This window comes from Marmota marmota, unplaced genomic scaffold (assembly GCF_001458135.2).
Source record: "Marmota marmota marmota unplaced genomic scaffold, marMar, whole genome shotgun sequence".
In the NCBI taxonomy this organism is placed as follows: domain Eukaryota; kingdom Metazoa; phylum Chordata; class Mammalia; order Rodentia; family Sciuridae; genus Marmota; species Marmota marmota.
This window is the reverse complement of record NW_025999842.1, coordinates 16,314,946-16,342,039: the sequence shown is the minus strand read 5'-3', so window position 1 is coordinate 16,342,039 and position 27,094 is coordinate 16,314,946.

Sequence of the window (27,094 nt, the reverse complement as noted above, 5' to 3'; positions counted from 1 at the left end):
GGAAAACCTCATGGATTTCCATTTCAATATTTTCTCAAGGTTTCATGTAAATTTCTAAAGCTGGATTAAGAAGCAAGTTCTGTGTCAGGGCTTTTATCACAGGATTCTCTCTATGAAAGACATGCCATGTTGCAACCTAATCTGTCCCAGAGATCAGAGGTTTCCAACCTGGTGGCACATTACCATGGCATATTTTACCAGATTCTAAAGAAGCATTGATAATCCAACTCATGACCAGAAAATCTAAGATGATGGGATTAAAGGTCAGCATAATGCTGGCCAGTAATATCAATTGAGAAGTGTGGGAGGACATTCTAGGCAAGAGGAGGAGGAAATTCAAAATCCTGAGGTCAGAGTATTCAAGGAAGAGTATTGAAGGAAGAGCAAGGAAGTCGTTGCAATAGGAGGAAACAGCAGTGAGACAGGGGCACAGAGGAAAGGGAAGGCAAATTCAAGCATGATTGGTGTGCTGTGTTAAGAATGTCTGTTCTCTTAAGCCATCCCAGGGTTTATGAAAAATTAGTAACACAAGCTGACTTAAATTCTAAAGGACAAGAATAAAAGCAGAGGGACAAATTCAAAGATTATTTTAATAATCTTAGAAAAAATATACTGATGGTTTTGGTTTGGGTGGCATGAATGGGCGTAATAAGAAGTGGAAGACTGGTCAAGACCTTTTTTTAAATTCAAGAAGGGGCAAGATTTAATGCACACGGTTTTAGGTAAGGTGTAAATATTTCACTGAGATTAAAAGAAGAGAATATAGAATGTATACAGAAAGGTACTTGTGAAAACTTACAGGTATTGTCTGCTTAAAATTTTTTCCTCAATAAAATGATAGCAGACTCACAAACAATAATCGAGGAAAATAGTTCAATCGTTGTGAAATTCTATAGGTGTGCTTGATGTTAAAAGCCATTGATTTAGAATGCAAAAAGTGAGCATGACTAAGTGTTTTTCTCTAACATTTAGCTACATGTGAGTAGGATTTGAGATTTGAATTTAACCAGGGCAAAGCAGGAGAGGTTAAGGGACTTGGGAGTATAAGCAAGTTGAGAGAATGAGGACTCAAACCTGGAGTAGGGGAAAATGATGATATGAATATGGAGAGATATGCTAAGTGATAGATGAATAGATTCTAGACCTTAGTGGATATAAAGGAGTTGGTAGAGTTGCAGTACTAAAGGTAGTGAGCCAATGAGAAGAAGTAATCATTAGAGAGTGGTATTAAACTGATACTGTGAAGGACTTAAATTTGTTTATAAGGATGTCTCTGGACATCAGTATGGAAGCACAAAGATGATTTAGAGTGGAGAAAAAAAAATCAGAGGAAAAGGAGCTTGGAGTAATGGTGATGAAATAATCATTTATGTAGATAAATAAATTACTAAAAAACAAGAAATAATTTGGAAGAAATGACAGTTAAGAACATAAATGTTCAAAGAATGAAAAGAGTGCAAAATGTATGCAAAATGACTTCAATTATTCAATTGCCCATGACTCAAAGATTAATGTTTTAGGGAGGAAAGCAGGGAAATGATCTGTAAGAATAACACAGAGCAAGGAAGGCACAGCAACCTGTTTCTGGGAGTGAAAGTGAGGGAGAAAAGATTTATCACTGAGCAACTTGCAAGGCAAGCAGGTCACTCTTTTTCACTTTGTGAAGATAGGTATTTCTATGGAGAATGGCCAACTCCACACTAATGACCTTTTGAGGATAATTTTCCTGTGCTTGTATGAATACAGAAATGGATTGGGAAGCATTGTATGCTGGCAAAGTTTTAATGCCCAGAAGAATTCTAATGCAACTTTTTCAAATAAACTCTATAAAGAAGTTTTGGTTATTATCTGAAATTGAACATGTGGAGAATTATATTAACAGTTCCTCCTTTAGAATGACTTTCTTCACATGTTGTGCCAAGATTATAATATAACTTAATTAGGAGCTTAGCTATTGTCAGCAAGTTTGTGTGTTGGAAACTAGATATTTTAAATCACCAATTTTCTCATTTAGCTATTGAATGGTACTAGAGATAAGAAAGCTTGCATTGCAACCATATTTCTCTCAAGCTGTCTTTGGCAATAGGATTGTTACTCTCTTGGGAGAATTTTAGACTGTAGTTCTGCTAATTGTCAGGAAAGAGAATATTATATATGCACTATCAATCTTCACAAATGTACAGATAAGATAAAGAATATCTGAAGTCATAAAAGGGCTTGTTTTCAAGCTATGTAAGTTTTATACATTTTAAAAATCTCATTGTAAAGTTATCTGTGTTAAGCTCAGAATAAGTGACCATAACCATTTCTTTTCTTTTTTTTTTAATGTTTATTTTTTAGTTGTAGTTGGATACAATAGCTTTATTTTATTTATTTATTTTTATGTGGTACTGAGGATCAGAACCCAGGGCCTTGCACATACTAGGCGAGTACTGTACTGTTGAGCCAAATCCCAGCCCACATATTTTTCTTATAGTCATTTTTCATGTAGTGGGATCAGAAAAGTCCGATATTCTATTTTTGAAGATTAACATAAAGCAAAAATAAAAACGAGGAAAGGTCTTAGATTCCATCATGAGCAACACACACACACACACACACACATACACATGCAGTTTATGAAAGGTTTCAATTAATAATGCCTATGAAATCTTCTAATTTATTTTCCACAAAGGGGAACTTTTATAGTTTCATCACTTTAATAACCATAATATGTTTGTGTAAAGATTTGCATGTCATAATAAATAAGCATGTTAAATTTTTCTGAAGGTATTAAATTTAAATATCTAAAACTATTTTAAAAATTTTGCTTCATTCCTCATATGTTCCTTCTGCTGTGTTCCAAGTATTACCTCTTGAATTTCTAAAAAAATACAACATAGGCACCTTGTGAATGAGTACTACAAACATAAGCATCTTCTCATTATAAGTAGAAATAGAGTGTCATGTAGGTCCATTTTACCCTATTTATTTGGAGGAAAAAAAAAATAAGAGCAGTAAATGCATAGGCTCAGACTCTGGGATATTCAATTACTTGGTGGTAGCTGATCATTAGATTAGATACATCCTAACACATCACAGAGGGTGAAAAGGTTCCTCCAGAGACAAAGGTGCTTTAGAGCAATTTCACTTCTAATTATGTTTCCTGTAAGACTTTATTTGTGTCTGATCTGAAATAGGATGTAATCTGCTAGAGAGACAGAAAGAAATCAAAAGATTAACATCACCTTATTATTTTGTATGAATTGAACCTAGACTCAGACTGATCTGATAAAAACTATTTATAGAATTTTTTTGTTCTATGCTATTTATTAGGGAGGTGCTGCTGGATAGATAATATGAGCATACTGTGGCTATAATATTGTAGATAATATCATAACACCAGCACCTAATGTCTGCAAGAAAAATACTTGCTTCATATGCTGTTACATACTCAAAAAATCCTCATATAAGTTCCTGGAGCAAACCTTCATAATTTTTTCATGATAAATACAGGCAAGCACCTTAATATATATGGTTTAAATTCAATTAAATTATGATTCATAAATATATTTTTATTACTTATTTCATAGTCAGCATTAAAAACCTGTAAGCTTGAAAAAAGGTTTTGCACACATAATAGAACTAATTCAGGATGTTTACTTGTTCAGAGTTATTTCTCAACATTGTAAATTTGAAATATATATATATATATATATATATGTACTATTTTTTCTCATTAATTGTTGATTTTTGTGATAATGTATATAGAAACAATAATTTTTCCTATTTTACTTATGTTCATATTTTTAAATAAAAAAATGAATAATTATTTCAAAAATATTTTCAAAAAGTAGACACAGCAAATTATGGTACACAATACTACAGAATTTAATATCTATTTTCTTTTATTCTTTTAATATGCAGTCACTGGAAAAGTTTTTTTTCCTTTGCTCTCAATAAAAATTTCAGTCTCTGATTAGTGCTCATCATTTAATAACTCATTTTAAAAAAGTTTTGCAGGCCTATTAAATTTTTAGCAGTCTCTCAATTAAAAAATTAGAATGACCCATCTTTAATACTAATCAAAATGTTTGCAATAGTCAGATTTTGCTGTATTAAAATAAATTCAAAGTTTCAGTTGTTTCCACACCAAGTCTTTATTTCTTGCTCTCAAGTCTGTGGAACACTATAGTTTTACTAAATTTTCTAATCTCATCTAGTCTAAGAGAAATACTAGGCTTCCATTCAATTCTTTCTCACCTGTCTTCATTATTCTTCAACCAGATACTGCCCAGAGCACTTTCCACTCAAGGTTAATAGCATTAAGCACAAGAGATCAAAACAAACTCTCCAGGCACATAATTTAAAGCTCCCATCATATTCATTAACATTCCTTTGGCAACACAAGCTCATGCAGCTGTGTTCATCCTTAAGGAGGCAAGAAATTACAATCCTCCCACAGTGATGTTAGGGATGGGATAAAAACAGGAAGGGAAGAAAAAATTGTCGGAGAACAGTACAATCTATTCAGTATCAAACCTGAGTTAAAATCAAATGTCCTATTCTCTATCCTAGGCCTGAATTGTTGGCCTATTCTGTGGTTTACAAGAGATGGTACATAGAGTCACTCTAATGTCTCCTCCAACTCAATAACAATAACAATTAATTAATATGTAGGCAGTAGAAATGTGATAGAAATGAGAACAAAGAATTCAGACAAATTTCTTATGAGTTGATACTGTCATAAAATGCCTTCACAGTGTGTGCCTTGCCTTAGAAGGTTATTGTGGGATCTGTCCTTGGTACTGAAAAAAAAATCCTGATTGTACTCTACAGCTGAAACTTTCAAGACAAGGCAGTAATTTTCATTACCCCCAGTCTTTCTCACTGTGATAAAATACACATATAAAATTCACCATACTAACAATTTTTAATGTAAAGTTTGGTGTTAAGTATATTTATTATAACATGAAAGCATACAACTGTGTATCTCCATAACTCATTTATCTTGTAAATCTGAAACACCAAGCCCATTGATATTGCATTTTAATGAACATTTAAGAAATGTCATATTCCAGGTGCAGTGCCACATGCCTTAAATCTCAGTGACTCAGGAGGCTGGGACAGGAGGATTGCAAGTTTGAGGTTTGCCTCAGTAATTTAGTGAGACTCTATCTCAAAATTAAAAGTAAACAAAAAGGCTGGGGATGTACCACTTTGGTAAAGTACTCCTGGGTTGGATCACCAGTAGCAAAAAAAAATCATGATGTTCAATTTGTTTATTTTTTCTTTTGTTGTCTGTGACTTTGATGTCATATGCAGGAAATCACAGCCAGATAAAATGTGAATGTTATGTGGATTTGCTCTATATTTTCTTCTATGAGTTTTATAATATTAGGTCTAATATTTTGGTTTTTGATCCACTTTAAATTAATTTCTGTGTGGCATTAGAGAAACATCTAAGTTCACATTTTAGCATGTACATATCCAGTTTTTTAAACACCATTTGTTGCAAAGACTTTTTTTCCTTTCCCCATTAAATGGTCTCTACACTGTTAGGAAAAATCCTTTGACTATATATACAAAGATTTATTTCTGAACTTTCTATTCAATTGCATTAATCTTTATGTAAGTCTTTACTCTTGTACAATACTCTTTTTAATTACTTTAGCTTTGTAGTAAATTTTGAAAGAAGATAGTGTGAGTGCTTCAGTTTTATTATCTTTCAAGATTCTTTAGGTATTTGGGGTCCCCAGAGATTCCATATGAATTTTAGGAGGAAATTTTCTAATTATTCAACAAAAAGCCTGTGGAAAATTGAAAGATATTGAACTGAACTTAGAATATTTGTATCATAACAATACTAAATCTTCCAGTATAAAAACATGAGACACATTTTTATTTATTTATATCTTCTTTCATTTCTTTCAGCAATATTTGTTAATTTGAACTGTACAAGTATTTCACTTCCTTGGCTAAGTGAATTCCTAACATTGTTATTCTTTTTGATGTTATTATAAATGGAATTATTTTTATAATTTTTTCTTTAGATTACTAATTGTGTGTATGAATGCAATTGGTGCTGGATAATTTGTTGAGTTTATTTATTAATTATGATAGTTTTGAGGAATCTTTAGGGTTTTCTACATATAAGCTTATATCATCTGTGAACAGACATCAATACTTTCATTTTGGATGCATTATATTTTTTTTTCCTGCCTAGTTGTTCTGGCCAGAACTTCTAGTATTGTGTTGGATAGAAATAGCAAAAGGAAATGTCCTTGCTTTATTCCTGATTGTAGAGAAAAAGCTTTCTGATTTTTACCACTGAGTGCCATGTTTACTGTGGAATTTTCATATATGGCTTTTATTAAATTAAGGAAGTTTCCTTGTATTCTTAGTTTTTCAGTGTTTTTTTACAAAAGTGTTGAATTTTGTCCACTTCTCATTCTGACTCAATTGATAGAAACATGCATTGATTTCTCTTTCATTCTGCTAATGTGGTTTATATTTCATTGACAAATTCTCATGTATTGAACAAACCTTTCATCCAGGAAATAAATCCCATTTGGTTCATTCTAGGAATAGATTCCATTTGGTTATAGAATGTAATCATTTTAAAATGTTTCTTAGTTTTGTATGTTAGTGTTTTATTGAGGACTTGCATCAGTGTTTACAAGGAAAATTGGTCTATGGTGTTCTTTTCTTGTAATGTTCTTGTCTGGCTGTGGTAACAAAGTAATTCTGGCTTCATAGAATGAGTTAGTAACCATTCCCTATTCTTAAATATTTGGGGGAACATTTGAAAGAATTGGTATTTGTTCTTCTATAAGTATTTGATAGACATTAATGTTACCATCAAATCCAGGAATTTTCTTTATCATGAGATTTTTAATTATTAATTCTACCGCCTTACTATGTATGGATCAATTTAGATTTTCTTTTTCTATGTAATTTAGTCCTGGCAAATATTGTGTTTCTAGGATTTTTCTTATTTAATGTAGGTTATCGTTTTTTTGGTATATACCTCTTCATAGTACTCTCTTATAATATTTTATATTTTGGTGAAATACAAATCAATATTCCCATTGTCATTTCTACTTTTGCCAATTTGAGTCTTCTCCCGCTTAGTCCGTTTAGCTAATGCTTTGTCAGTTTTGATGATCTTTTCAATTGAACAAGTTTTGGTTTCACCACTTTGCTCTATTATTGTGTTCTGTGCTTCACTTAACTCTGATCTTTATTAATTCCTTTGTTAATCTAGCTTTGAGTATGTATTGTTCTTTGTTTCTAGTTCCTTATTTTTTTTAGTTCTTTGAGTTGTTGATTTGAGATATTCATTAAAAAGGAATTTATACCTAAAATTTCTGCCCTAACACTGCTTTCCCTGTGTTCTCTGATATTTGGTAGGCTTTGTTTACATTTTAATTTGTCTCTAAAGTATTTGCTAAGAGTGCGTCACTTAATTTAGGCAAATTCATAATTTTCCTATTTTATTTTTACTCTAGTGTGATATCTATCTTTTCACAATTGTTGAGATAGATATAATTTGTGTCCTAATATCTGGTTTATTTTGGAAAATGTCCTATATTCACTTGAGAAGAATGCGTAGTTTTTTGGTAGGATGTTCTGTCTATATCTATTATATCTAATTGATATAAAATAATAAACACAATTAGTTTATTGTGTTAAGTTTTTTATTTCTTTACCTGTCTTTTGTTCATTTGTTCTAATCATTATTGAGAGAAAAATATTAAAGTGTCTCTTACTGTAAAATTATCTATTTCTCCCTTCAATTCTGTCAGTTTTTGCTTCATGTTATGATTTTCTGTCATTAGGTGCATAAATGTTTATAGTTGTTATACCATTTTGCTTATTGAGTGCTTTATTAACATATAATAAACTTTGTCTCTTGCAAATTGTTGTGCTTAAGGTCTATTTTGTCTGACATGAGTACAGCCACCCTACTGTCTTTTATTACTCTTTGCATAGAATTACTATTTCTATCCTTTCACTTTCTGTTTGTGTTTTTGTATGAAAAAGAATTCTCTTGTGTATAGCATAGAGTCAGATCATGCATTTTCCTCCATTCTGCCAATCTTTGTCTTTTGATGTTTCCCCCTCTTTCTAACTAAAGTAATTAGTTATAAGTATGGTCTAAACTGTCCTTTTACTGCTTTTTTGCATGCTACATAGTGCTGTTTTTCATTTCCTGTATTACTAGTATCTATTGTGTGTTGTTGAATTTTTGTAAGGAACCGTTTAAACCTCTTTCTCAGTTACTTTTGTATGTATATTCTATAGCTATATTTTTTGTGGTTGTTGTGGGGATTACACTTCAAATTTTAAATTTTCTTTTCTTTTTTTAAATTTTTTTAATTAGTTACACATGACAATACAATGATCTCGAAATATCATACATTTGAATCAGATGGGATATAATTTCTCATTTTTCTGAGTGTACAGGTTGCACAATTTTAGTATTTTGACACTACATTTTGAATTTGTGATAGCTTAATTTCAATGTCATAAAAAATTCCATTTTAACAGCTTTCTCCCTAATCCTTTTAGCTACTGATACCACAAATTACATCTTTATATAGTGTGTGTTCTTAAAAATAAACTAATATTTTTTAATTACTATTTTCTTAAACACTAATTATGAAGCTAAAAAACAATATTACAATAAAAATATCTCTTAAGACTAATAATTTTCAATACATTGGTATTTTAAATCATGCAGAAAGCAAAAAGTAGAGTTACAAACCATTGTAATAATAATACTAGCTGTTATAATTGACCATGTTTTTTTGTCTTTACTGAGATCTTTATTTCTTCACATGGCTTCAATTAAATATCTATCTTCCATTTATTTTACCGTATAGGATTCACTTGAAAAATCTGTTGGGTTAGTCTTGTCATAACACATTTCTTCATTTTCATTTATCTGGAAATGTCAGATAAATTATATCTTTCTTTTAAGGAACTGATTTGCTGGATATAAGGTCCTTGATTGAAAAGGTTCCTTTTTGTTTTAGCATTTTGAATATGGCTCACTGCCTTCTGGACTTTAAAGTTTCAGATGAGAAATCTAACGATAATCCTGTTGATATTTCCTTCTATGGAACTTGTTTCTTTTGCTACCTCTAAGATTCTCTCCTTGTCTTTGGTTCTTGACAGTTTAATTACCATGTGTCTTGGTATGTGTCTCTTTGAGTTCATTTTGCTTGGAATTCATTGAGCTTCTTAGATATTTTCATTAATGTCCTTCATCAAATTTTGGGACATTTTCAGAATATTCATTTCTCTTGTTTTTTTCCCCCTCTTTCTATTTTTCCCTCTTTTCCCTGATTCTGAAATGTTCACAGTATTTATATTGTTACACCTGAGGGTAGCCCACTGGTTTCTCCGGCTCTGCTCATGTTCTACAATCCTGTTTTCTGTCTGTTTTGTTTTGTTTCTGTTCCTCCAACTTGATAATTTCCTTTGTCCTATCTTTAAGCTGATTCTTTCCTCTGTCTTTCTAAATCTACCTTTCAATCACTTTAATAAATACTTTTGGCTCCAAAATATTTTTTAAAAATAATTTACAGATTTTCTCTTTGTTGATAAAAAATTAATTGTAGGTTTTCTCTTTGTGATGTTTTCATTTTATCCATACATTTTTTTAAAAAATCATTCTCTACATACCTTATCTTTTTGGCATCTTATCATAGTTATTTAAATTTTTTTTGTCTAATATATTGGCCAATATGAAAAACAGCAGAACAAATAGCATGATTATAGCCCAATTTATTAATTTGCCTTTTAATTATTTTACTGTACTCTATTACAACGCCATTATGTCGCCATTACAGAACCAGTTTGTGAATTCACACTTTCTTCTTCCAGTTGGTAAAGAGGAGCTCCTGGAACACTTTGTTTCTCAGAGGCAGAATTCAATCATGAGCCTTCTTGTTGCCATTCAACACCTCACTGCCACAGAAATATTGGAAAATAATTATAAACTTTGATGAAAGGTATCCATGAAAATGCAATACAGAAACAACAACAAAAAAACTGCATCAATCCACATGTCCTGATTCTGAATGTATTGAGAGATATTTTGTCAAAACTCACAGTAATATGGCTAGGTGTGGTGGTACATATCTGTCATCTCAGTGACTCAGGAAGCTGAAGTAGGAGAACTACAAGTTCCAGGCCAGTCTCAGCAACTTAGTGAAAACTTGCCTCAAAATAAATAAATAAATACATAAATAAATAGGACTGGGGGTGTACCTCAGTGGTAAATCACACTGTGTTCAACCTAGTATGCCCTAAAAAAAATCACTACAGCACTACAATTTCACTTAGTCATACCAACCAATGTGATTAAAGCCAACTTCTTATTATCAGTAAACTTTTTCATCTCCATTATTCTTCTTTGGATGAGTAAAATGATCTGATGTATTTTTCATTGCAGAAGTGTTACAGAGAGCAAAATATGTGCATCTAGTTATTTTTGTTTGTTTCTCCATTCAATGTTGTTAAATCCAAGATTTTTTTTTTTTGAGTTGGAACAATGAAATAGCCTGTGTGTGCGTGTGTGTGTATGTGTGTTCCCCCCAAAGTTACAAGTATATAAATTTGCTATACTATGTTACAACATATACTGTTCAGGTTATTATTATATTGACCTTATTTTGACTCATTTTGTTTCCTAAACCATTCTCAAATATGCTAACATTAGCAAATAAATGACTAAAAAACTAAAATAAACAGATTAGGAATTACATGGTAAAAGTGTTCAAACTCACTGTTTTAAAGCAAATCAAATCAAAATAAAATGAATTTTTTTCAATAGTATACATCTAAAGGAGAGTCAACATTTTGAAAAGCTGATTGACAATATGATAAAGAAAACTAAAATAATTATAACTCTTGTACAGATTTCTTCTATTATCAACTATGTAAAGAACAAAAAAAATAGTTATTGTTAAAAGTGATCAAGTGTTCACTCTGTCAGACATTGAGCCATAGATGTGAAGCTATGGATGGGGAGACATAGTGTGTTGTCATGTCATCACACAGACATTTGTATTGATGTGTTCATTACAAGGTCATTTATCTGATAAATAACTGGAATAAAACTAAAATAGCCAATAAAAAGAAGTGAGATAGGTAAATTTTAGTATATCCAAATTCTAGATTATCATACATCATCAAAGGAAGCCACTATGAAGTAGATTTGAGTAGCTTATAACTATGGCATAGCCAGTTGTACTTGGAAGCACTTGAAGATGATAATATAACTCAGGAAGATGAGGAAAATAAAACATAATTGGAGTACTTGTGTTTGATCATTTTTCTCCCCAGATTGACCTCTCTGTGCCCTCATCTCCTTTCTCAATTCTACATGTAATTTCCCCTTAAAAGCAGCCTTAGTTTCACCACCTTTTTAACTTTCTGGCTTGGCTGACCATAGCTGAATAACTCAGTGTTCACGATTTAAATTTGTGTTTTGGAAAATATTTATTCAGTTGAACTCAGATATCTCTATATTATTTGCTCATTTTTTTGAATTTTGGGGTAGGGCTCTGTCTCAGCAAGGCTCTGTATCCTAAGGAGGTTAGGTACAGGTAAGAAATGATGATAATCTCTTTAAATGTATTAATCAGATACCAAGTGTGGGATTTTTATTAATTAGTGAATGAAAATAAAATATTTTAGTAATAATAATTTCAACTAATAGAAGTGTGAGTTTCCAGAAGTACTTGACTAAAGGTAATTATACAGGTGGATGTTAAGGAAAGGATTAATTCCTGGCTCAGGAATCTATGAGTCTTTACAGTCCTTGTATTGGGGTAATTATACATGATATCATTTCAGAAAGATTGATGCCTTTCCATAGTGTTACTAGAGAGCAGAGATATTCTTAGCTGACTATAGGTTTGGGAAATATCCCTAGAAAATGCAAAAAAAAATTAAAAAGTATTATCCTAGTGAATAGTTGACATATTCTAAACTTTCAGATACAAATGAGAAACAAAATTTCAAGCAATGGCACTTTCCTGGCATAATTAAAACCGCAGTATTCTATTTTATAGTTGAGTTAAATCAAAACTAGTTTTGACTCTTTATTTGCTAGTTTGCATGCTGTTGTAATTTGGATATGAGGTATCCTCCAAAAATTCCTGATCATGCAGAACTATTCAGAGGTAAAATTATTAGATTAAGAGAGGGCTATAACTTAATCCATCCATTCACCCAGACTGTAGGCAGGTGGAGGCCACTGGAGTGTGTGCCCTGGCATAATGCATCTTCCTTGTATCGCCTTCCCATCCCACAATGCTTCCTTGCTGCCATGAAGAGAGCAGCTTCCCTTTGCCACGTGCTTCCTCCATGATATACTGTCTCACCTACAGCCCAGAGCAAGGGAGTCAGCCATCTGTGGACTGAGGCCTCCGAAACCAAGAGCCCCAAATAAACTTTCCTTCCTTTACATTGTTCTTGTCAGGTATTTTTGTCACAGTGATATGAAAGCTGACCAAAACATAGGCCTAAAAGCTAATGTAACATGACTTAAAACAAATGATTTTAATAGAATTTTTTGCTTATGTTAATAGTTTGGCCTGTATCTGGTGGTTACCAGAGGCTGGGAAAGTAGGGAGAAGAAGAAGTGTCAATGTGGAAAGGTTGATCAATGAGTGCTTTTACAGTAAAATAGAAGTAAGATGTTTGGGTGTGTAACTTCACAGTACCATGTGTTGGGAAAAGGTATAACGGCAGCCACACCCAAAAGACCCAATATGGTGCCTGAGGTACTTGTCTTCCTGCCTCTCCCTTTCCCGCCGGCGCCAATTCTCCCACCGGCGCCAATATTCCATCTTGCGGGCGGGAAACCTTAGCCCCAATAAGAACTAATTTTGTGGGCTCCGAAACTGACATCTGGAAGAACTTACCAATAAATGGGTCATTTACCTGTTATGCTCGAATTAGGGAACCCCAAAAGACCACCAGAGACCGACCAAGATCAATGTAAACAGCAAAGAGGTGTTTATTGCGAACTAGCTCGGTCCTCCGCACACACAGCAACTGGTGAAGCTGAGAGGCCCTGAGCCCAGGGTTTGCAGCAGTTTTATACATTCTTTAGAGAAGGCAGGGACTTCACATACATCATAGCATCTCTTAGCAAATCATCACACATTGCGGGAAAATCAAATAACAACTCGAAAACATGATTAGCACATTCACTGACGGGAACAAGTTGGGTAGGGATGATTGGTTACTACAAAAGGGGTATTCATTTGAACTGATTGGTTTAAGCCAAGAGGGGTGTTCATACTGAATTACATGGTTTCCCAACATGTTATCAACCAACATAAACTACTGGGAGGGTCATCTGGCATCCCAGGTATTTCCCTATCTCATGCTGATTGGGGGCTGCTAGGGGGTTGCTATGGATCCCCACCTAGCCTGACTGAGTCAGGGACACCTGGCGCAGCAGATCTCTCTTGTTCTTTGTAGATAAACCACTTAGCAGGGTGGAAATGTACCTAGGAGTGCTCTGTGGGTCTTTCCAAGGTCAAAGTTCATGTCCCTTCCTTGGACAGGCTTTGCTCTGAGATAGGGGCTGGTTTTTCATACCTAAGCCCTGCCACCTCTCCTTACATCTATATAAGCCCACAGCCTTTTGTAATAAAGTGGAACTTCTCTGGTGATTTGTCTCGCGTCACATCTTCTTTCACCATGAGTGATTTCTCCATAAAGAAATGATAATTGGCTGCAGATCAATATAACAATTTAGCCTCATTTAAACATTGCACAATTTAATGATATATTCAAACATTATATGGTATTCCATTGGTATGCACAATTTAAATCTTTTTAAGTATCAGATAATAAACAAAAACATACACACAATAGCAAACCAAAGAACAAAAACCACCTTACTTTTTATTTGCAGTACTTTCTCTAAATACATAAGATTCTGTGTAATTGACCACCAAGTCAATAAGAAAAAAACTCACAGTTTATGCATGGGTGGTATAGGGATGAGAAGAAATAGACTAAAAGAGAATTGTGTTTTCTTGGGTACAGTAGGAAGATGTGTCACATGTCAAAAATCAGTTATGGAGCTCTTGCTCATATGTAAGCCCACTCCTCTTCTTGGCTTCTTTCAATTCCTGCTTAGACTTACTTAGCAGGTCTTTTAGTCACCCACTGAGACTGCTATATTTTCTTATCTCTTTTTCTTGGAATAGCCAGTCAGTTTTTGTTTCCACAGAGATATTACGTAAGATTTGTAGATGATGGAACTAAATCTTAATAAATCAATTCATCTTCCAGAGTCAACACTTAAGAAGGAGAAAGTAAAAAACTGGAATTCAATCTCAAATTACTCTTAGATGACTCTTTAATCTTCAACTGAGCAATAAAGAGTTGAACTCCTAGGTAAAGTGATTATACTTCTAAAACTATATGATTTTCTCATTTCAAGTTTTCTTGATAGACAAGGTAAGCTCAATTATAATAAAACACATTATGCATATGAAATCATCTTCAATCTATCAAGCACGTATTTGAGAATCTGATGAATCTATCCTATTCCTAGTTTATCTCTGTGTATTTATATTTATATCTATAAAATACATATGCATTTTTCTGCAAAAATACTATAGGTACATTATTCCTAAATTGTTTTTTTCTATTTTATTTTGTTTTGTTCCTACATAATCAAAGCACTTTCATACTTTGAAAAGTACCTCATGTGTTACATTATTTCATTGCCGAACAGTTCTATTTATCACATGATGTCATTTGTGAAATAATTTTATAAAAACAGCCCTCTGCTTGAATCTACTCAGTTACCACATAAAGAAAAATGCTGTCATTTTTCCTCTTTAATTTTTCAGGTCTCATCTTCTTTCTGTACAAAAATACCTGGAATGAACACACACACACACACACACACACACACACACAAACTAGCTTAACTTATTCTATTTGAACTTCATAATTGGATTGAAGGTGCTATGCCTCAGCTTTACTCTGTTTATTTCCTTCCTATGGAATGGGATTTTTCTCATTTTCATTGCTAAAGTACTATGGAATCTGATGGAACTGTGTACTAACATGTTCATTACAAGGCCATTTATCTGATAAATAACTGGAAAGAAACTAAAATAGCCAATGAAAAGAAATGGGAATCTTTCCATGTGTGGGGACAGAGAGAAATGCCCATTTGCAAGTGACTCCTGTTGATAGGGAGAATTCCATGCTTGTCATGGAATTTACTAGCTCAAAAGCCTTGAATTTAAATTCCAGCTGTTCCATGGTAGAAGAGATGGGTATAAACTGAAACCCCAACTAAGCTTATTTGCTTACTTCAAGAAGCCTTTTCAGAGTGAATCCCTTTGATATTTAAAACTGATATAATAAACATGTGGAAACTTGCTCATTGTGGATCAGACCCCACCAGGACCATTTCACCCACTGAGTCTTGCTTTTCCACTTCTAATTGAGTCTTTGTCTTTGTTTCAAATAATTTCTTATTGTCCTAATCCACCTGAATTAGAATTGTTCACTTGCCTTGCAGGTTGCAGCAATACTATTATATTTGGATTTTAAAAATATAAGTATCCCCCAATAAATTGTAAATTTTAATGGGGGAATATTCTATGCCATCAATCTATACAGTTGTCCATAATACTTTACACTACACCTTAGGTATTTAATAAAACAGTGTAAGTAATATCATAGTATATAATGAGATAGTATATGATAATTGCAATTCAATTAGGGTATATAACTTGGAATAAAATAGAATCAAAATTGAGTAATCTATAAAAATACTTAATGAGAGGAGCTACTTGAGTAAATGCATATACAATAGTAAAAACATAACACATAGTTTATGTAAAACTATGAACAAGCCAAACTTCCATCGTGTTATGTCTAACAATGGGAAAGTTTTGTGGTTGTGGCATGATGAGCAATGGGTAGATAGGTGGCAGAGAAGTTGAAGAGAGTGGCAGTGCCAGAAGATACAGGGCCTTGGAGGACTTATTAAAGAGCCTGGGTTTTCATTCTAATTACCACGGGTGGCTTCTGGAGGATTGTAAGCAGGGAGATGACATAAACTTTCTGAAATTTTTTAAAAGTCATTTTTGTTTGCCGTTTGAAGTTAAACTAAAGGGGACAAGATTTAGAATAGAAAATGAATCACAAGATCACAAGGACCTTTAACTACAGATTGTAATGTAGATTTGGATGGCAGTTTTCATAGATGACAGGAAAAGTCAGTTCTTTCCTAGTTTTCCATTGCATATAACACCTACTGGCATCACTCAGTTTCATTCTGAAGTAGGGTACTAAACTGTCCTGCCTGCTGTGTTTATTTGTTAAATCAATGATGAAAATGCTAAATATCTGCTAAACCCTACATAAAATAGACCCTAGTATTTCCAGAATTACATTATTTCTTAATTTTCTTTCTTTTTTTTCAGATATATTTATCACTTTTGATTTTCTATTTATTCATTCTAAGAAAATGATATCAAGTATATTAATTGTTTATTCTGAATTCCAAATGGAAAACCAAAAAAAAAATTGTTACTTCACCAAATAATATAAAAAGGTTGGCAGAGAGAAGCAAAATTAATTAATATGTATTTTGATACATAATTTATTCCATGTAGTAATGTATTTACACATTTAGTATCTCATTTAATCTTCATAAAAGCTTCATGATGTGATATTATTTTCTCCAATTTACAGATGAGAAACACACACAATATTTAAGTGGTTTTTTTTCAATGTTACTCAAATGGTAAATTTTAAAATGAGAATTTAATTGCAGCTTAGTGTGATTTTCAAACTCTAGCAAGCCTTTAGATCTGCTTGTTACAATGCCTTCACCAAATTTGAAGTTTTAAAAATTTTTACAGCTTCAAATTCAGTTTTTACACCTTGTACAAAAAAATGCAAGCCCTTGATAAAGTTTCCAGTACTGATTATTTTATTTCTTATGAATTTGAGTGGTTCAAATACCTCAAAACTCAATCCCAAACTATTCCACAGTATAGACATTTAAACAAAATATAAACACAAGTTGTAACTTATATTGTACATGAAAGTTTGTGTATGCTTTTGTGTACATGTGTATGGGGAAAGATATACATAAAGTTACATTCCACATATTTATTTACTAAACTTTTAAAGCACAGTTTAGTTGTTGACTTTTTATGCTATTGTTTTGGTTGGTTTAATGTACATAAAAACTTGACATACAAAATAAATTGCTTCTCAGTTCTGATTTTGAATCACCATAAATTATACACAGTGGTTGTTGATAAAATTGTTAATCAATTCTATAAGTTTAGTGTGCCTTATTGGGAATTTAAATTTTACACAGTCTTACGATCTACTAAAATTGAAGAACTTGCAGAAATATATTCTCAGATTCATTTTTCCTAAATTCATTTGAAAACTTATCTAGAAAATCTACTTGGTAAGTCTGCCTCCATTTCCCAATTATATCAATTGTATTTTCTTTTACATATTTTGACAATGTCTATCTCCTAAAAACTTAAGTACCAACAATATGCTGTTAATTTTCCAACACCCACAGAATTGAATTAGAAGACACATAAAGACTCCCCAGGCTATAATTGAACATTTGGAATTCATGAAATGAAGTTCTGATGTCTCAGTAAATCTGATGTACATGCAGGCTGCCTTTCAATGACTTTCAAAGTGATTCTGGGCATTGTTCATATGAAACAATATTGTTGTTAATAGGGCAATATGGTTTTGAAACAAATAGAACAATGAATCAAATTAAATACCATCTCATATTTTTTCTGTTATAAGAGAATTTATGTAGAAGTAATAAAATACTGTTTCCATTAAAGTCTGCCAATTTATATAAAATCATAATTACTCAATAATACATAGCAACTTATTTCCTATTTCATGAAAGTTCTACAAACTTTTCTCTTGTTAATTGATTGTTGAAGAAGAGGATAATGTTTGAGATAGCTATTACTACACTATTATCTGTGAGCAAACCTGCCTAATAGGTGCATAAATTACATTACCAGTTGTGACAACATGCTACAATAGTTGATGCAGCTAAAATGTTTTAGCTTAATATTTTTTTAAATTTTTACAAGAAATATCCTTGGAATAACAACAGTATTTCTAGGATGTTTCTAATGGATGTCAAATCAGGTTTCCATTACCGTGACAAAATACCAAAGATAAGCAACTTAAAAGAGTAAACTTTTTTGACTTATGGCTTCAAAAGATTCATGGTCACATGTTCAAAAGATGCTTTGTCACTTGGCCACATTGTTTTGAGCTATGGCAGCATAGCATATCATGACAGAAATACGTGCTTTCACCTCATGGTGGCCAGGAAGCAAATACATTAATGATTTAGTGTCTTTCCACTATAGTTCATCTCATAGAGGTTTCACCACATCTTAATACTGCCATGATCTGGAGACCAAGTCTTAACACTTGTATTCAAAATGAAAATATTTTCACTTGAATACCTTTCCTTGTCTTCTTTGGAAACTAGCACAGTATTGCCTTGCAAGTCTGAGCTCAATCAAGCCAGAGGTGGTGATATACTCCTGTAATCTCAGTGGCTTGGGAGGCTGTTGCAGGAGGACTGCCAGTTCAAAGCTAGCCCCAGCAACTTAGCAAGGCCCTAAGCAAATTATTGAGATCTTGTTTCAAAATTTAACAAAAGAAGGGGTGGCTGGGGATGTGGCTCAGTGAAATATTGTGTCCATATACAACCAAAAGAAAAATTTAAAAAATAGAGAAATCTGTATAGTTCTAAAAGCAAAGGCATGCATTTCTAATGTGAGTTTTCTAAATTACTATTTATATTAGTTTGTAACGTTATGTCACCTCAGTTGTAGATTTTTTTCCTAAGTTTCCATATTCTTACTTTTTTTCCTCACTGCTTTGTCTTCCTTTCATGTTTATGAATTACGTGTTTCATATACAGTATGTTATAATTTCTTAAGCAGTTCAAGTTTGCCTATATGAAATCACGAAATTATGCTGCAGTATATTGATATTTAGTACAAAATTAAATGTATTCTACTCAAGGAGAAATGCATTAGTCAACTCACCATTATTTTTATGAACATGTAAGTACAACTGATCAGTGCATCCATGCATCTGAGACCACATATGCAAGCTAAGACATTTATATTTTTGTATTTTCCCAACTAGAGATGGCTTCCCTGAAGAAGCTTGCTTGAGAGGATTTTTGAAGGACTGAGCAATATTTAAATAAGTAAAGCGAGAGTAGGTACACATATATGAGAGTGGGAAAACCATTCTGAACAAAGTTTCTGTAAGAATAAAAAGAATGGCATGAAGAGAGACCTAAGTGAAGACTTGATAACATGGTCAACACCTTACCCTAATAAAAATTCAAGACCCACTAAAACAAGGCATTTTAAATCCTAAGCCCTGGCACTTATGATGTGATATTATTTAGAAATAATCATTGTAGATGCAATTAGGGAAATAAGATGGTGCTATCCTTGTTAGGATGGGCTCTTAATCCAATATGACAGGTGTTCTTACAAGAAGACAGTCATGTGAATACGTAGAGACACAGGAAAAATGCCAATCATAACAAAAATGGAGGTTGTAATTCTGTAGCTACAAGCAAAGAAACACTGATTGCTAGCCCACCACAGAAGTTAGTAAGAGGCAAGGAAAGGGTCTTACACCAGTTTCAGAAAAAACATAGCCCTGCTTACATCTTCCTTCCAGACATTTTATCGCCAGATATTTGAAAAATAAATTTCTGTTGTTTTGAAGAATCCAGTTTATGATTTATGATACTGTGGAACTCATTGAGTCTCTTTAAACTCCTGCCAAAAAAAATATTCTTCTATTTTTTTTTTCTGTTTAAGTGTTATCAAGCATAAATCTGGAAATAAAATTTTTTGTGTGAAATTTCTTAGAAATTAGTATCAAACCAAGTGTGATAATAACTGTCTAATCCGAGGGACTCCTGAGGCTGAGGTAGGGAGGGGATGTCAAGTTCAGGGCCAGCCTATGCAATTTAAAAAGAACTTAAGCAACTTAGCAAGACCCTGTCTCAAAATAAAAAATAAAACGTGCTGAGGATGTGGCAAAGCAGTAAAGCTCCCCTGGGTTCAATTCCTAGTACAATAAATAGATAGATAGATAGATAGATAGATAGATAGATAGATATTAATGTCAAGTAAAAAGAAATATGTTTTCTGATAATTGCACAGTACAAGCTGAAAAATGATATTCCATCAGAGAAGTGTACAATTGGACATCAGCATTTTGTTTCCTCATTAGCATTTTGTTTCCTCATATGTGTGCATGTGTATATGTTCAATTAAATAAAAAAGAAAAAAATAAATTCATTAAGCATATTGTTAAAACATCAAATTTTATTTCATAATGAAAATTATTTGCAAGAATTTTTAATTATCAACTAAAACACAGTAATTACAAAACTGACCATTTGAAAAATAACATAATCAGGAACCAGATAATAAAGAAACCAACCATAAGAGTACTTTTTAATTGTTCTCATTCAAAACTGCCTGTATTTTCCAAAATATTGTTCTTGTTTTTAGAAACTGATTATAAAATATATCAGAGTACATTTAACTGCATGTTCCACTTCTCTTAGCAAAATGTTGATGATATAATTTGAGACATCAAATGGTAGAAAAAAAATTTTTAGACATCAATGTTATAGTCTCTATATTAGAGCCATATATATATATATATATATATATATATATATATATATATATACCTATACCTGAAAGATAGGTAATTCTTTAATGAGAATTATTATTATTCAATTGCTTTCAGGTTACAAGTGGCTACATTATTTACAAAACACACTTGCTTCCTTTTTTTCGGTGTTAAGATCAAGAATTTCAAGAGAATAATAAGTTAAAAAATGGGGCTGGAGATGAGGCTCAAGCAGTAACGCGCTCGCCTGGCATGCGTGGGGCGCTGGGTTCAATCCTCAGCACCATATAAAAATAAAATAAAATATAGATGTTGTGTCCACTGAAAAATGAAAAGTAAATATTAAAAAATTCTCTCTCTCTTTAAAAAAAGAGAATAATAAATATCAATAATGCATTCAAATTTTCTCTTTAAAAGCTGTTTCATGGGCTGGGGTTGTGGCTCAGTGGAAGAGTACTCATCTAGCACCCGTGAGGCACTGGGTTTGATCCTCAGCACCACATAAAACTAAAATAAAGGTATTGTGTTTACCTACATCTAAAAAATATATATTAAAAAAGCTGTTTCGTAATTTTTTTAGGCAATTTAGTGATGTTATTCAATTATTTAAGAAGGTAAATTATAGATCCCAGATTTCTCCCACCATCTTAAAACTTACACTAATATAATTTCATATTGATTTATTCTGTAATCCGAATTAAATTATTTACAAAGGCATATTGCTTTTGTAAAACTAATTAATTGCTAAATTAAGTGAAGATACTGAAGCTAGAATTAGACAGGTAGTCAGTATAGATAGGTAAATCGAGTCAAGTCGGATCAAGGAGGCCAATTTGGAGAGAATCTAGCAAGTTGGAGACTGTTCACTGAGGGATTGAAATATTAATTCCTTCAGAGCCCTCCCTCCACCCTTATCAAGAACCTCCCCCTGCTCCAACCTGTTCCTAAGGTAACCTTTTGCAGGAATTGCACCTCCCCACAGGAAGCTATAAGGTTGTTAATTAATGTGTCCTTAGCTGCTCCAACCTCCCCTTCCCCCTTCAGCCCACCTATTTCACACCTTTTAGCCATGGGGGGGGGGTAAAATTGCAACATATGCAGTCAAGGGGAAGAAATAAAGAATTTCCATGTGCTTCTGTCCCTTTCAATGCTTTATTCACTCAAATTACTCAATACAATTTCACTTTATAGGTCCTTAATCAAGAAAATGACAATTGTTAATGCTAGGCACTGCAATAGATATAATCAATTCACAGCAAAAATCTCTAGATTAATTAATTCACTGAAAACAATTCTAGATTAATTCTAAGCACTGCAAAATACACTTAATGATGACAGGATAATGACAGAAATTCCCTCTGCTTGCTAAGTTCAGATGTCAGATCAAAAATCTTAAGCCTTAAGCTTTAAGTCCAGCAGATGCACATTCATTCATGGTGATCAGGTCCATACCAAGGCAGGCTTTTTCTGGCGTGGAGTGGAGAGTGGTTGAGGAGAGGGTCATATGGAGAAGTTGCAGCTCTCACCAAGGTCCAGATGAGGTGGTAGAGTTTGACAGCTGTGAGGATCATGCAGAGGATCAGGAAAATGATGACACATGATGGGATGTCAGTCCAGGTCCTCATCAGGCTCTCCAGCTCCAGAGCATTCTTGTTTCAGCTGGCTGAATCCCTGTTTCTTAGCTTTACTATTTATACTAAATTTTGGGATTTTTGACCCCCCTTTCAATCCTTATCAGCTACCACTGCATTTCTCCATGACATCATTTACCCTGGGGTCAGAAACATCTGGTCTGGTGGTCTCCACCCTGATCTTCTCACCTTTCTGTCTTATCAGGCCAGGACAGCCTGCCAGAGGCTTCACTTTGTTTATCAGGGTGAGGGGAAGTAACTTGTCTGAAGCCATACTGGAGGGCTCTGTTGAGTGTGCTTAAGAAGACTGGAGTTTTGAAACTGGAGTTTTTAAAATAGAATTGCTTAGGCTCAGGCCTAAGGCCATCCTCACACCTATCTAGCATTTCCTAAACCTAGTCAAATGCCTAGTACTGTACACAGGAAGGAGAAATATAAGGGGAGGAGGGCAGGAGAACAAAGGAAGCCTAGGACCTATAAAAAGGGCAGAACACCTCTCTTCTTGGGATATCAGAATATCAGCTATGGTCGCCTTCCCCTTCCCCGGAGAAGTCTATGTTACCCCTTACTAATTAAACCCTGCTTCATATGCTCGCCTCAGCGCGCTTCTCCAATATTCCAACTTTAACATGTTGGGGAGCAGAGCTCATCACTGATAACTGGCAGTTTCAGTACCATTTCGTATTTTAAATTTTATTTCAAACATTGTATACTACATGCTTATACTTGATTTATCTTTACAAATAACTTTAAAAAATATAAAAGAAAATTATTATTTACTCATTCAATACTAAATACTGAAGACAAATTTTATATTATCTCATTCTGGTTGATATATATATAGTTCAAAAAATTTTTTTTTATTTATTGCATATGTAAGGATGGATTGCTAATACGGCATTTATCTAAGCAGTTTCATGTATTCATACCAGAGTTCCCTTTAAAATACCTGTAGATAAAAAAAAATTAAAAATGTACATCACTGAAAATTAACACTACCATTTTACCCTATATCCTGTGCACCTAAAACTATGTCAATGGTGATAAGTTTGAACAAACTAAACACTCTCTGGCTTCAGCTCGTTTAACTTGGATTTGACTCAGGAACTAGAGATGTCCTACTAAAAACATGGTTCCTCTCCCTAGTAGTTGGTAATACCTGAGGTTAATTATACTCTAAAGCATTCTGATAATGATTGAAAGTAAGGGGATATTTGGGGGGAATGCAGGCAAAGTCAAAGGCAGTATAAGAACTTGACAGGAGTAGAGATTTGACCTAGAAATTTTCAAAGAGTGGGTGAACATCAATGATGATCTCTGGCTTTTTCTGGCATCTGCCTTGTGCTCCCAAGCTATTCACTTTCCACTGCTTTATCCCAAACAATTCACCAGTGCAAACAAGTGTGAACACATGTTGTGAGCTAACTGAAATTGAAAGTTGATAGAAAAACATTTAAAGATGCAGAATTGTACATGTAAAGTTTCTCTCTCTGCCTAAAAGAGCTAATGATTTATCTCAGTAATGTTTTGCCATATGGATGCATATATGTGTGTCTATATATACATATACATTATTAAAACCTAGTCTGCTTTAACCAATGAAAAACTTCATTTTAAATGTCAATAACTAATTGCCTTAAAGAACTAGTTTCCAGTTCCCTAGAGTGTATAAGAAAGTATTTTTAATTATTTAGGAAGATTATTCAATAGTTCTAATATCTCATGATAGCACTTTTTGATTCACAATTCCTCTAGTCTGACTTCTTTTGTAGTTGATCTAATGCTTCAATTACATTTTATAGAGTCTAGGAAATCGTACTCTCATAACATATAAATGGGTCCCAAATCATGTATTAAAGAAATTTTCCACTTATCTGTACCCATTGGGACTATTTCTTTCACATAATTTCTATAAAAGTCCTCATTTCTATAAACCTAGGACCAGATTTGATGTTTAGGCTATTCTACTCCACAAGGTGGGCTAAGTGGGAACTAACCTTGTTTGTACAGTATAATTAGCTCCCCTAGCTGATCTGTGAGGACATCTTTCATGTGTCTCCATTCCCTTTTACATGTACCCCTCCCTTTTAATTATACTATAAATAAGTTGCTCATGATTGTCTTTAAGCATTTATTTCTGCAAAGTACTAAGAGACTGTTGATTATTCAAAAACAAACTTCACAGTAATGATGTGAAATTTTTATTGATGTGCTGAAGGCATTTAATTAATGGCCTTTTCAAATAGTGTATTATCATTGTAGACCTTTCCAAGGTTTTTTGTTAGCATACTCTATGACTTATTTGTCCAGGGCCCAGAAAGATTGGTACAAATGTTTGCAAATTTTAGTGCTCCAAACTTAACCTGACAGGTACTTTCTTTACAATAGATCACTGATCTAAAATCTTAATTAAATTTAAACATTTATTTTTAAATTTAAACCAGATTATATTTGTAAAGGCTTGTGTGTGAGAATGTTAAGATTATACCTAGCCATTATTTTCTTTATACAATTTTTATATTTCAAAATTTTCATATTTACCATTAAAATTACATTTTATTTTAGAAATTAGACATGTTTTCCATTATAAGGTTTATATATCATGAAGTGTTTTAGCAATTCTTGATAACTTTTATTATGAAAAACATTCTTAAAGTTTAATTGAGAGACTTTACATAAAAAGTTATATGTATGATGTATCTCAAGTGCACAGCAAAACAGAAACCATTATATAGTGTAAACAATAACAATCATGATTATCTTGACAATTATTCCACACTACTACACTCAGGGGAAACATTTGTTTAACAATGTGTATGGTACAGGTACTAGCCAATTGGAACAGACCTTTTCTATATAGGACTGGTAAAGGATGTTAGAATCTTACCCACTGACCCAACATGAGTATTTTTACATCTGGGGGCACCTAACATTGTGCTCCAAGAAATGTCCTGGTAGGCTAGCAAAAGTGCTCCCAGGATGCTCAAGGCAGTGGCTATTCAGCCACAGGCTTATCACTATATCACCTACCAGTGAGGCTGTCTTGGTGTATATGGGATGAATGTGACCTCTATGTATGACTTCCGTATCTAATTGGCAGGAAATTATGGTTCAGAGTGTGGGAAGCAAGGTTATATCATTCTTGCTTTCATCAGAAAGGAGCAAAGAAAAAATGATTTCATAGGTTCCCCCACCTGCGTGTGAAGGGAAGCATTTAACAAAATATTCACATTCCTTCATTTGTTCAAGGCAGACCACTGAGCCGTATATTATAATGAATAAAGAATGGTTGCCTTTGGCCATCTTAATCCCTGGGAAGGTACAAAGAATTATAATTCAGAGAGTAAATTTTGTGGCAGAGTCCTTTAGACCACTTGGATCTCAGGAAGATCCTCTAATCATGACAACAGAGCTCCTGAGGTTTCTTAGGGGAAATGTCAACCTTAGCCTAGGCTCTTTTTCATTCCTTTTAAAAAATATTGTGATAAATACACATAGCACAAAATTTACCACCAAAGTAAATTTAAGTGTACAGTTCAGTAGCATTAAATATATTCTTGGTGGAACTAAATGCAGAATAATGATTACTAGAGATTAGGAAGTTATATGGCGGAGTACGGAGGGGGACAAAGATAAAGGGAAGCTGAATTTCATCAGTGCACGTTGTATATCTGCATTAAAATATTAGATTAAACCTCGAAATATGAAAAATTAATACATGCTAATTAAAAAGAAAAACTAAAATTTAACAAATGCATTTATCATCTTGTGCCACCATCACCAGCATCTATCAACATAACTCTTCATCTTGTAAAACAAACCCTGTACCCATTAAACAATTCTTCCCTCCCTCAGCCTCTGGCAACTGCCATTAATTTTTATGTTCCTATTATTCTGACTACTCATGCAAATGGAATCATATAGTATTCATCTTTTTGTTATTAGCCTACTTCACTTAGCTTGATTGAGGTACTCAAGTTTTATTCTTGTTGTAGAGAATCTCCTTGCTTTTGGAGATTGAATATTTCCTTAAATGTACATATTGAACATATTTTATTTATCCATTCAGCAGTCTTTGGACAGTTCTGTTACATACATATTTTAGCTATTGTGAATAACACTTCTGTAGACATGAGAGAGTAAATATTTCTTTGAGAACCTGCTTTTAATTTTTTGAGATTTATATCCAGATGTGGAGTTGATGAATTATATGTTAATTCTTCTTTTATTACTTATGTATTTACTTTTTGTGGTGCTGGGTATAGAATCAAAATCATCACGAATGCTATTCAAGCACCCTACAACCAAACAAACCCCAGCCTGGTGTTTTTAATATTTTGAGCATGGTTCATATTATTTTCCACAACGTATTATTTTACATTTCTACCAACAGTGCAAAAGAATTTTATTGTGTCTACTTCATTGCTAACACTTGTTTATTTCTGATTTTTTTTAATGCTAGCCATCATAATGAATGTGAGGTGTTATCTCATTGTAGTTTGATTCACATTCCTCTTATATTTAGTAATATAGAGCATATTTTTTGTTATTGTTGTTGAATTTTAAGACTACATACTATGATATTAATTGCTTTTCAGCTATATGATTTGCCAGCACTTTTCTCCTCTGTGGGTTGCCTTATCATTTGCTTGATAGTGACTTTTGATGTACAAAATTTATATATATATATATATATATATATATATATATATATATATATATGC